This window comes from Scomber japonicus, chromosome 12, assembly GCF_027409825.1.
Source record: "Scomber japonicus isolate fScoJap1 chromosome 12, fScoJap1.pri, whole genome shotgun sequence".
Taxonomy (NCBI): Eukaryota; Metazoa; Chordata; class Actinopteri; order Scombriformes; family Scombridae; genus Scomber; species Scomber japonicus.
Window position 1 is genome coordinate 5,880,573 of NC_070589.1, and position 14,297 is coordinate 5,894,869.

Genomic DNA, 14,297 nt, shown 5'->3' on the forward strand with positions numbered 1-14,297 from the left:
ATGCTAAAACTAATCCACAGTGAATCTGTCTTCTTAGGTTCCTGTAGATTACAGTGTCCAACAGGACGCCCTCAGTGAAAATGTCTCCACTGAGCATCTTGACTTCCTGTTGGCCCGCAAGCAGTGGAAGAAGATGGAGGAGGAGGTGAAAGGTCAACCCATCCCCAAACCCGGACTCAGAGCTCAGGGGAGCTTCCAGGGCACACACACTTCACTGTACCCCCCTACTCGCAGCCCACGACTCAAACACAGGTAGGACATATACTGCAGGCACTGTTGCTTTCTCTTTGTCACACCTTATCTACACCAACGGCCAGATGATGTAACTCTTGTGTTCTTTTGGCTTTTAGTTGGAACTCATCTTAACTTGAGTTGTGTTTGATCCTGTCCTGTCAAAGGGAAATCCATGCCCCTGTATCCAGGGAGCCCCCTCTATCCTCCACCCTGTCCCCCAGTTCAGAGGACTCAGGCCTCGATGACTTGTCATACCGCAGCCCCCTAGAGGATCCAGAGAGTGCTGTGGAAAGAGAGATCCGTCTGACACTGGAGAGAGAGGAACGACACCGCAGGGAGAGGGGGATTGTTTCACATGGCCTGACAATACCCAGGTAAGAAATATATAGCGCTCTTCTTTTGTCTTTTTAAAACTATAAGTGGTTCTTCAGGCTTGTCGTCAGAGCCTTGTTTAGCAGTATAGTCTTTGTGGTGGGGTTGTAGTCAAGACTACTAAGTGGATGACAGTATTATTGAGTATCTAATGGTTAAAATACATACCCACCACCACACAAATGAGGGGTAAGTTCCCTAAATGAGCTTTCTTGGCTGCGAAATGTGTATGTGACCGTCAAAACCTGAAATGAAGACCTCTCCTCACTCAATCTACTTTATCCAGTCATTTTGTTTTTGTGTATGGTTTAGTAGTTTAAAGTGTGTTTATCAGCTTGTATTTGATTTTCATATTCTATTTTACTTTCTTGTGTCGCACATAATTATTCAATTACTATTATTATTCAATCATAACTCATTTATGGTCAGGTCTCTTTTAAGACCCCCTGGCTCCCTTGTAATTTGAAAACTGTTTATTGTAAAAAAAAGAAAAAGAAAAAAAAAAGAAAAAGAAAATTGATATATGCAAATGTGTTTGTATATGGTAAGTCCATATCTTGTTATTAGATCTAACATTTGGAGGAAATAGTTCAAGTCCAACTGAAATGAAATTGCATTTTTTTATCTACTGCAGCATACATATCTGCTCTGTAAATCCCTTATCCTTTTTTCTTCTTTGAGAACAAATCAGTAACCAAATGGGAGACATTTGTATTTTATATTTCATGATTGAATTGCCTTGGTTTGCATTAATTCAACAGTATACTCTTGTCCATCTACACAGATGGAGCCCTTATTTCCATACCACAAATCAAATCTTGAATAAAGGCGTTCTATCACAGAGCAGATGGTCACACTGAGCCTGACAGCATCCTGCTACACAACACAAGGGCCACAGACTGAACAACAACCCACAGTAGCTTTCCTGCTAAACTATTCTCTTTATCTAATTTACAAAAAACCTGTGGTGCACCGTAGTGAATGAGAATTGAATGAGCCAACAGACAAACATTAAACATGTCAATTAACAATACATTTTAGAACATGTATCCATTATTTTTGAGTGCAAAGGGATGACTAAATGTGATCTCAGTTGGACTTGAACTATTACTCTAATTTAAAGCTGCATTATTATTTATTTCCACTTGGGGGCATCAGAACAAGCTGTAAACACAACTTTGATATATTATCACCTAGAGAACATTTCTTATGACAAATGTGTTTGCAGACAGTTTCCTATTTACACATCCAGCATAGCATATTTAGCAATTATCTACAATTGTGTTTCTGGCCACTTGATGAAAAAATTCAATATTCACTCATTTCAGGTATGTTTGGGTCTCCACCAACTCCTGGAAAAATATGTGTCTCTTTCTTTGCACTACATTTTCAGCTATATGCTAACTTGGCTTGTCTGCTGTCTGGTAGCATACAATGGGGATTCTAGAGCAAAGTTTTTGGGCTGTAATATCAACACTATTGGCTAAAAGAGGCTAAAACACCCTGTAGGGCTGAGAGGAACTATGATAATTGGGTTGGGTTTGTTGCTATGAGTTCACCTTTCATTTGATCATTAAGTTTTGATCGCTTGTTAACAAAAGTTTTTTCTCTTCAAAAATATATGCAACGTATTCAGCAGCATTCAAAAAGGCTCTATTTATGTAACTTTATTCCCCCCTTTGTGGGCCACAATTGTTGATTGTGACTTTTCTGTTGTTCTTGTTGTTCAGACCATCCACCCTGCAGACAGGGCGATCTCCACCCAGACCTCCAGCCTGCCGCACCCCTACCTTATCCATTTCTCCATCACCATCCTGTTCCTCTTCCCTTCCCCGATCAATCTACCATGAAATGACAGCCAATAATGTCATCATCTTGGAACCCGACTCCTCTAGCTCTGCCTCCAGGAACCGCCTACTCACCTCCGCAATTGGCGGCCTCTCCGATTGGCCGGCAAGCCTGGACGCCATGCCCTCCGCCAATGTCATCGTTGTGGAAACATCCAATCTGATCATTCGCAGTGCTTCTGAGTTCTGCCTAAGCTCTGCCCCTGTCTCCATGGAAATGCAGGAGAGCACCTTCTCGTCCAATCCGTTTTTTAAGCTGCGCTCCCTCAGCAGTCAATCGCTGGTGGAGCAGGAGATCCGCATGGTGAGGCAGAGGGAGGAGGAGTGGAGGAAACAAAGGGAGGAGATGTGGAGGAGGAGGAGAGAGGAGGAGTGGAGAAGGGGGAGAGAGAGGTACGACACTGTTCTAGTGTCTCCGGGCCTGAACGATAACATCAGTTATAACGGTACGGAGAATCCAAGTGTCGCAAATATCTTTAAGAATCATTTCTGGTGTGTTTCAGCTTAGCTCAAATGATTCAAGTGGGGGAATATTAGAGTGACTGGTAACCAACTGAGGTGGACCAACACAACTGATTCTCCATTTTATGTAACCATTCCCCTTTGTGGCCATATTAATGGTTGCCAATTTTTATCCCTTTTCATATCTCAGTTAATTTACACTAGGAATTCAGAAAAGAGTCAGTTATGATTCAAAGGTTTGCAGATGATGGTGCATTTTTTTAATCATTCTGTAGCATTTGTTGAATAGAACATTATTCTACATCAGATGCAAAGCTGTGTAAGCTAAAGTCTTTTTATCACCCACGTGAGTCATTGTTTATTTTATGAAATGTGACAATCCAGACAGACTCCACACTTGATATGCATCAGGACTCCTCACAATTTTTGTAATCAACAGTGGTGAATTTAGTAACATCTAATCAGAATCTACAATCTACATTATCTACATCACCATTATACAGTATTATACAATATTTCCTCTGCCTGTTAACGTGAGCTTCAAAATAAGACCAGTGATTCTAAAGGTAAAATGATGCTGTTTCTCCATCTATACCTTTACTCTGTAAAAACAGTACATTTCTGAAATGAGTCCCCTTGCGTCTGGCCAGTGCTGTTTTCTTAGCTCCCTAAGAGCTGCTGGGGACAGATGGTTATGAGGACACTGATGTCCAAACTGAGGTTGGAGCTGGTGTGGAATGAAAGGATCAACCCATCCGTAGTGCAGTAATAAATAAATAAAAACAAATCTGGTATTTGTCTCGGGATTATCTTATTAAATGATAACTGTCTCCCTGTGTGATTAAGCTGTCTGTTTCATTTTTCCATTTTTTATTACAGTGCCAGAGGTTGCAGACAGATGTGTCTCCTCTCCTTCCTCCCCCTCCAGGACCCGCAAGATGGAACGATCCAGTTTGTCTTGCGACCATAAGGTTGGCTGACACAAACAAATACATTAATACACGCACACATTAATGCGCATTAATTCTAGTTTTCAAGGTTCTTGTTTATCTCCCCAACTCTGACATTCCAAGTCAGGTTAATAACTTGATATTCAGTAAAAATTACTTAACTGATTTACAGGTGAGTTTGTCTTGCACTACTGTATAATCAGTTTCAGTTGAAGTTTCCTCATCTGACACAAAGAAGTGCCTTAAAGCTGCATCAATTGATATTTTTGTCCACATGGGGGCAGCACAACAATCTGCACTCTGCTTTGGTCTCTACTAAGTTCTTTCTTTAGAGATAAGTACTTGCTCTGTAACCGCTAAATGCTGCACTATGTTCACCAACTAGGCACTATCTTTGTCTGTGTTGGACAGATAGTGTACAGTTTGTTAATCAAAACTTAACTGTAAACTGCTGCTCCTGCTACAGAAGATGAGGTTGATGGGATTTTGTGGCCCGTAAAACCAAAACCATGAGCTGAACATCTTTAAAATACTCTGTGAAGCTGAGCAGAGCTACAGAGTGATCACTATGAGCATCCTCCTTCACATATGCATATTTACCATACCAATGCACAAACATTTAACTTAACTATAATATTATTCCATTCATTTAAAGTAATATTTATTCAAACATTTCATGTCTTTTCTGATACAAACATGCAATATATAGACTTTTGAACTCCACATTGTTACACTACAGCTGATTTTATTTCACTGTATTGGATTGCATCATGTATCAGTACATTGCATGAAAATCATCAACAGTCTTTTTTCTTTTGCAATTTCCATGTTGTTTAATTGATTTCTTCCTGTATTCATTCATTCATTTGTTACATGTAATAATTGTGAACTTCCTGATTTGTTAATCAGTTGGACTGATTAATCTGTTAATCTATTAGTTCACAATTTAGGAACTATATTCATATGGCTCATTTTTCATTTATTCATCACTCCTGCAACCATCCATCCTTCAATTCCTCCAACCGTCCCATCCTCTCTTCTTTCTTCATTTTGTTGCATCCATCCATCATCCATCCATCTTATCTTCCATTCAACCTCAAAACTATCCATGCGTCTATCCATCTTGGTTCCAGTGGTTTAGCTGAATCTCCCCCTCCCTCCAGTTCCCCCTTTCCCTCTCTTCGGTGCCACGACGACAGAATGCCATGGCACAGCGATGGGAGGCCTCCCTACAAGCCAATCAGAAGAAGGAGTGAACGACGACAACGCACGACTGACAGCCATTTAAAGGACCAGTGTGTAAGATTTAGTGGCATCTAGTGGTGAGGTTGCAGATTGCAACCAAGGTGTATAAACCTCCCCCCTCTTAAGTGTGTAGGTGGTCCTATGGTGTCCCACAAACTAAATGAAAAATGTGAAAGGTGAGTGAGAGTCGGTGTTTGATTTGTCCATTCTGGGCTACTGTAGAAACATGGCGGTGCAATATGACAGGCTCCATGGAAGAGGATCCACTCCCTATGTCGGTATAAAGGGCTCATTGTAAAACAATGAAAACACAATGATTCTTACTTTAAGGTGATTATACACTAATTTAAACATACTTATGAATCTTTTATTCCATTTCTGCCAAGTGCATTCCACTAGATGCCACTAAATTCTACACACTGCACCTTTAAAAGCCAAAATGAAGTCCTGCACCTCTGCTTCTTCCTTTATTTGTCCAGAAAACTCATATAGTCCTGTTTGTCAGCCGCTACTGTTTATTGCAATGTTTGTCAAAACTGTGGGTTATGCCACAAAATGGTTCAAGCCAGTTTCTGTGAGCTGCAACATGAGATGAGAAGAGGACTGTTTTTGTTAGTGAGCCTGGTTTGCAAATGATTTTCCATAATGTTTTAATGAGTGGTTAACTTGAGGAGTCCTGTTTTGAGAGTCAAACTGGTCTTTTGCATGATGTCTGAAACAGTATAACTATATGACATAATGGAACTGCCTGTCATGTCACAGTATAAGCATTTCCCTTGATGGGAGGTTTATCACATCAATAAGTAAGTATAAAATTGCAATCATAATAATATCGCTGTTTTTGACAAGTGGCCCATATTTTATGTAAACTTTGGGAGCACATGTCAAAATCTGAGGTATTCTCCTTTAATATTTACTATTTACAGCACTTTGCTCTCTAGATGTTAATGAATTATGGTATTAGTAAACCTATTTATTGATATTTATTGATTTTTTTATGACTATAACCGACTCCAATGCAGTGATTTTCAAACCTTTTCTGGGCAGTACCATTTTAATTTTGGGTTGTAATTGACTCTATATGTTTTAAAGTCACTACTTTAATAGCACACTAATAACTTATACTGTAGCTATGCATTGCATATATCTGAGAGGGTACATGCAAAAATAATTGAGCATTTCTTGTTCTTTTCAAATAGTTTGACAGTTCACATATTTTAAAGGTACCTACCCAGACTTTGAAAATCACTGCCTTAGTGAAATGTTCTAATGAGCCATTGATCAAGAGTTTGGATGTTCCAGGTTCACTGTCAGCCATGTTGGCTCCACATAGAGTTCACTTTTGCTAACTGAACAGCGTTTTGGTCAGAGACGCTTAGACTAGCTTTTGCCTTTACTTGCCTCTGAGCAAACATTCACTCTTCTGAGAATATTTTAATCTCAAAGCTGCAAGCCATGCTAGTTTCCTTTACTGCTTAATCAGCATGAAATGTGAGGTTTACTGCACAGGGCATGAATATTTGTGATGAAAGCTGTTGATCTTCAACACAAATGTTGAGTTTCCTTGACTTGTTGTAGCAATGTACAACAGCACAAGAACCTGAGTGGCTTTTGTCAGCGTAATATAGTAACTCTGTTTGCTGCAATTCATACAATTTTAAGGTGCCAGAAACAGAAGCCAGAAGTATGCTGTGTCTCAAATCACATACTGCTGTTAGTACACTGTGTACGCTCTGTATTTACTTGCGTAGTGCACAAATTCCGACAGCTTAGTGTTGTCTCAAATCAAACATGGCCATCGCACACTTACGGGAAATGATTATTCGAATTAGCTAGTTAGCAAGTTAAAGTCAATAGGCTAGTGGTAGCAAGCTAGCATTAGCATTTGCGTTATCATTTGCAGTACCGCATCATTACAGACTGAATTAACCCAATAAACCTACTGATGGCTTATATAGTGGTAAATGTATACGTATAGTAAACGTATAATTTACATTTGTATAATGCAGCGATGTTCGCTGTCGTTACAACGTCCTCTGCTGCCATTTCCTGTTTGAAAAGTGGTCCTTCCACTGCTGCTACATACTCAAGATGGCAACAGTTAAGGATGAGAAGTGTCCATAGTTCCACACTCAACTTTTTGACCATTTTGAGTACTCATATTTTCCATACTTCAGTGTGAATGCACTTGTGCACTCAAAATATTTAGTGTAAGTACAGAAGAAGAAGAAGTTTGAGACACAGCAGTAGTCTTTGTCAGGGCAGCAGGGCAAATATCGTAGCTACATGGATAAAGGCTTTGATGTTCAGAAATATAACACAACTAAATGACTTTATGTTGTGAATGTATGGAGATACAGAGAAAAAACTGGAAACAATTATTTTGAATTCAGCCGCACTGTACTACCTTGCTTACAACAAACATGTTGACAGTTGGTACATTAGCTGCTTAAGGCAAATAAACTCCATCTGTCAAATTTATGCGATTAACCTAAGGCGAAAATGTACATGATCTGGTCAGCAGAGTGGCACCATGAGGGTCACCACAGTAGTTTAATGAATGTCGTTGCTAAATACTTGCAGCCAAAATGTTTAAGCTCAAGAAGCGTCAGCATGGTCCAGACAAAGGCTAGTTTTTCGCTGATACAACCTGGCCAAACTCTATCTATCTGTGGCTCTGCTCTTTCTGCAAAATGTCCTGAGCACTACTGAAAGGATTAGATATTCTCACCTTAAGCTCTTGTGAAGGTTTTTACATATTTTTATGTCCAGTCTTGATTCCTAAATACAGAGATTTATTGTATTGTATTTTTGCTGCATATATTTATGAATCCAGCGATGCTTACAAATCCTTAAAGCTTTTATTTGTAAAATGTTTATAATATATTGTGTCAGAATGACTATTTGAAATTGGAGGTCTGCAATGTTTTTTAGAGAAGATTTTTGTGTGTGGTGTGTGCATGTGTGTGTGGCGGGGGGGGGGGGGGGGGGTGTTTAATGCTAATACATCCTCCATACATCAGCTAGTAGGGGCTTCCTTTAATTTAGCCTTCTAAAACTACTGAATAAACTCACTCAATGGTTTCCTTACTGCATTCCAGTCTACTCAGACATGTTTTGAACTGTCAGGGTGGAATAATACCAGGCAAGTAAAATGCCGAAAGCAACAGGTTTAATTTAGCATCCCTATACTTTGTGCTATAAGTTTTTATATGTTTGCACAATGGAATGGTATTTATATCACAGAGGATCAAAAAACACCACTACATTGTGTCTGTGAGTCACTGTGCAACCTGAAGCTGTCTATGATGTAGCCTGTACCTATAATCTGCCCTAAATGGTTAGGTTGGGGTTTGACATACTACATGTTATATATATATATATACGGTGGCTGTAATCACTCCTTTCCATACTGGATGAGATATAATAAGATAGACAAAAGATCACTTTTGGCAAAGTCATTTCCAAAGTGCTAGGGTATCTAGTTTGGTCTTGCCAGTGGGTTGTAGGTTTATTGCTGGTGTTACGTTAAAGTTGGTTTCCCATTAATTGTGTTTTCCCTTACCAGTGTTTGGCAGTTACACATTGGTAACAAAGCGTTAAGTAGAGAGAATGAACCTGTAAGTAAAAGCTGTAGGTTTGGGAAGGCAGTCAGCCTCTACCAAAAGACTAGAAATGTGACACCTACTAACACCAGAGTTGTCTCATTTAAATGTTGCGTTGACTTGCTGACTTGCTGACTTGCTAACGTAAGCAAAGGACTGGACCTCTGAAGTGCTCCTGCATCATGGATGTATTATAAGAGCTGGATTTCGGACCAAAAATGCTGCTCATTCATGTGAATTTCTCAGCTAGTTCAAATGAGCAAAAAGGTTTCTAGCTTCCAGGTTTACTTCTGAGTTATACAGCCCACTGAATATGTAGTAGTGTTTCCCTCACTGGCCCTGCACACGAGGTCCCACTCAGCCCACAGACTTTACATTGTGAGGACATCACATATTTCTAAATAACTTTTCTCGGCTAGAATTTTTGATCCATGGAGGTTATATAAATATATAAATATATAACCTCCTTGGATCAAAAATTCATAACAGAAAGAGTCATAATTGACCTTGTTTGTAGTTCGAGATGTCCTATCAACAGTTTTACAGACATCTCCTACAATGGTGGTCTATGGGGGGAAATGCTTTTTGGATCGCAGGGGAATTTTTCACTGCAATACGGCAAGTGGCCACTGGGAAAATTGATCCAACTCTTACAATACATCATTGGCATTGGCTAAGGAGTTGTTTAAAGGCTGGTGTTGTATAAAAACCTATGTGCAACTACAAAAAGGTACTCCTTTGCTGCTCAGGAAACACTGTCTGTCCATGGAAACACAAAGTGGGAATATTTGCACTATGAAGACTGTAACTTTAAAGGACACCAACTTGACTCAGCTAACTGCTAAAGCCTCATATTAGCTTCCATTGAACATTCGAATGTATTTTTGCACAGATCAAGCACTTTAGATACTGTCCCTATCTCTCTGTTCACATTATGGAGAGATCACCTTAAGGCCAGAATGGGAAAAAAAGGAATAATTACAGCACTTGAAATGTACATATGGCATGTTAGTGATGAAAGGAAGGCAAGGGATTATGTCATGTATTGGATGCACGACTGCTACGTCAAGAGCAGGACAATTCAGCATGTCATTATGTTACCGTGTTCGATATATAAGGTATAATAGCTCATATTACACACTACTGTACGCTCAGTGTTTGCCCTGTGGTTTCATGGCAGTTCAAGGATGTTGTATCCACATCTATACCTGGCTCCAGTTTTAGTTTGAACATAGTTTTTGGCATCATCTTATCTATCTATAATATTTTATTACTCTAAAACATTAGTTTTAGTTTGTAGAACAAACTGCAGTTAGTTATACAGTTCAACTCAGATTTTCTCTTGTCAGTTGTGGTAGTATTCATGTTGTTTCTACATGCTGGTGAGGATAATCTGTATGAACTCATGTAGGTAGCTGATATGACTGTCTCAGCTTTCCCCACTTGAGTCATTCATTCTGGTCCTGTTTCTTTTATTAGTTTATTTGCCTTGAGTTTCAATCGTTCATTACTGACAAATGAAAGGTATGGTGATGACATCTTCAATAAAAGTGTGACTCCTGAATTCCTCCATCTTTGTTTTCTGTGTTTATTCATCAGTAACACCAACAAGCACATATATTATGATGAAGCTGGTTACCATGCTTTACAAATGAATGATAATTAAAAAAACATTCATATTCATATATACAATTTTAGATGCTAAATAAATTACTGCATTATTATTGATCCATTTAAATCTTATATTTGTTTCCTTGATGGAGACTTCATTAAAAAGAGCACTGTCATCTTTTTATTGTGAACATCAGTTAGAGAAACACTGGGGGAAAAAACCTGAAAAACATAGAAACTCAGCCCTGATTAATGTCTGCATATCTTCATCTCCTGGCTGCAGCAAGCTGTCAGGATGTACCCTGAGAGGTGAAACCCAGGGATAAATAAAAGTGCATAAATCTTTCACTGCAGCTCTTCTGCTGTGAGCACATGGCAACAACTGAACAGTGCTGCATTATAGCGAGTAAATCAAACTAAAAACTGTAAAAATGGACATGACATCCTTAGTTTATGGTGATTAAATATGCAGTTTTAATATCAAACAAACAAAATAAACTCTGGCACAGACATTATTTTACCGACTAAGTAATAGGTTTACACATTTTCAATCACATATTACTGCTGTGTCATGCAGAACATTTACCATAAACATGAATGGAAATACACAATGAATTCTGTAAGCCAGAATCTGAAACTTAATGTTGTGATTTATGGATGTTGATTACATTGTGTAGTAGTTCATATAGCTTTCATTTTTACAGCTTCACTTTTGGCTAATAGGCTGACTGCATCAAGATAATCTAGAAAAGCTCATCAGTTATAGTTTGTCTACAATCTGCAGAAAAGCTTACATATACAATTCTGTGCACACATTATAGTAAATGTCTTTTATCTGTTGCTGGGTGCAGCTTTGTATCAGTCTCAAATGTGCAAAGCCAAGATTAGACTCATATTATGATACGTCCATTTTTCCTAAACTTTAAGGGAAGGGACTTGGAAAACAAGCCCACCTGTCAGCTAAGGAAACAAAGAAGCTTTATAGATGCAGGCAGCAGCAACAGCGGAGGATGAGCAGCAGGCTGATAAGGTGGTCACATGACTCGACCCTCGTCCTTCACTCCTCATCTGTACCTGACAAACACAATACACACATACATACTGCCATTAGTGTGGTGTTATATAATGCAGTTTTAGTTTCATACTGGCTGAAGGCTGAAAAAGCTTTTGTTGAGTTACACTTGACCAACTTCACATATGAAATTAAGATGAGTCATCACGGGTGATTCACACTGTATTCTGTTAACTTACTGCTTATCAATGATACTCAGTGTTGTCATTTCGGCTAGGTTTCTACTGGAAAAGGACTAATGTATCTCCTGGCTGACTCCTGGTTAAATAAAGGTCATATGAATACAAAATTAAAACACTGTAGTTTCTGTAAAGAGACAGAAAAACAACTGAATTATAAAAGTGAAAATAACCAGAATCCTTAGTGTGAAAAAAAGAGCACAGTATATTAAGTATACCAGTATGTCACATAATTCTTAGATCAATAGACCTTAATAAAAACATTGTGGTCATGGTCATATTAATAATTTTATCAGGTTGAAATAGAGCAGCACACTATAGCAGGGACACACATGTATCACATGAGATATGAAAGAATAAAGGAACTTTACAAGGATTGAGATTTGACCTTTATCTCTCTCTTTCTCAAAGAAACTCAAAGTCCACTTACTTGTTCTGTAGCTTTCAACTGTACCACATGTCTTCATTGGCAGATAAAGTTTGCTCAGTTTTCATGTTATTGGAAATGTTCAAACTGTTATTTCAAGGACCTGTAATGCCTCCCTAGAACAAAACATCTGCTCATGATGACAGGGTGATATGGTCAAAAGCTAATAGGTAGACCTTGAGTTCAGATTTGTTGTCAACTATTCAAGTACTGTTATCTCTCCTCTTAAGGTGCAAGGGCCTTAAGTTAACAGCTAGTTTACTGCAGCAGTGGTAGTAGTAGCTTGTATTGTTAATATGGGTATGAAGCCAAATCACCACAGAAGATGATGATTTATAATACATATAATGCTTTGTCCATTGCAGTTTTTACAGCTTCAATAAAAGACACTAAAATGTACTTAAGCAGAAAATAGGATATTTTTAGGTATTTATTAATGTACAGTATTTGTCAGCAATTATAACGCCTCTGAAGACCCTCAGTTATGTGTGCCAATGGGAGTTTTAGCTGTTGACACATACATTAATAAACTATATCTGCTAACAACTACATGATAGTGTGTTATAAACGGTTTATTCTCTGTTTATGTAATGCTTATTAATGCTAAATTGTTCCTTAAAGTAAAGTGTGGCAAATATTAAATTGAATTAAGTAATGTAGCATTCATGTAATCTGTTGACTAATCCTGCCCTGTAGGTACAGTAACAGTGGTACCATTGTATTTGATTAAATGAATGTTGGCTGTCTGTCAGTGCCAATGATACAAGTACAATCATTAATGTCATTAATCATAATGCTGTCAGAAGCATGCTACAGGACACATCCTGCACACACACACACACACACACACACAGTGGTATAAATAACAAGATGACATCAGTGCCAATATAATATAACACAACTTGATATCCAGCATGACTCTGTGAGAGACATCTGAGCTGATTCACATCACACAGGATTAGTGTCACACACACACACACACACAAAATGTTACGTTGTGATGATTGTCAGAGCTAGCTGTTAACACCAATGAGTAACAAAGGTTTATTAGCATCATCATTACACGGTTATCCACATGCTCTTCATCTGACATGTTGTAAACAACATATGTACAGTACAAACATCTGAAGTTAGTATAAAAATGTAAAAAGCATCAGCAGTTATTCAAAACAAAAAAACAGAGCAAGATATACTAATTTGTAAATAAGGAAGTGTGTATTACCTTTTCTACTATATGCCACTGAAACACACTGAACTAGTCTACAATATGACATCATGTTAACTCCAATAAATGGTTATGATGCATATCATCACTTTGTTTATTAAACCTGTATCACACTTGAGTCCCCATTTCATGAAGACTCACATATAACAAGATTTTTGATGTCAATTTGTGATGTCATATTATATTATATATATAAATAAGTGTCTGAAAGCTGCTCTGTATACTTCTATATATATTCCCAAAGCCCAAAAAGCATACCATGGTTACTGCATGTAACTGTTATATATATATATACTGTGTAGTTTTCACTATCATCTGGTCTGGATTGCTGGATACACAGGATATTCTGCCACTCACTCAGTCATTAAGAACTACAGGTTGATCTACCAGCAGAGGGAGCCACAGGTGAGCACTTCTGTAAATAAATGCAGCCAGATCACTCTTAATATTATGTGTTGCACAATCACATGGCAACATTTTTGAAGTTCTTTCATGTACTGTACATGGTTAACAATGTAATGATTTTCATATGGTATTGTATATATATAATCTCATCATATAATGTATATGTATTATTTGTGACGACAGCGGGAAGTGAATCATGATTAATCCATGTGTGTGTGTTTTGATTTTTTTTCCATAAGTAAAAATTGGCTGCCATTAAAATTCATTGTACTGAACTTTTTAGTGACACCTTTCAGACCTACAGAGGGTAAATGTTTGATACTGAAATGATACAATTCAAACAAGCAGCCAGACAGGAGTATATTATCAGGCATCTAGCAGACACAAAGCAACACAGGCTTTTATGTGGAGCTGTGGAGGTAGGAGGGGGTAGAACAGTTCGTCCACTAATCAGAAGGCCAGTGGTTCAATCCCTGACTCCTCCTGTCTGCATGTCAAAGTGTTATTGCACAAGATATTGGACCCTATATTGTTCCTGGTGGTGCATATAGTTTACTGCCAATGGTGTGTGAGTGTGAATGGTTGAATGAATAGCAGAAACACTGTAAAGTGCTATAGAAATACAGCCACTTACCATTTATAAATGTAGATGCAGCATTCACT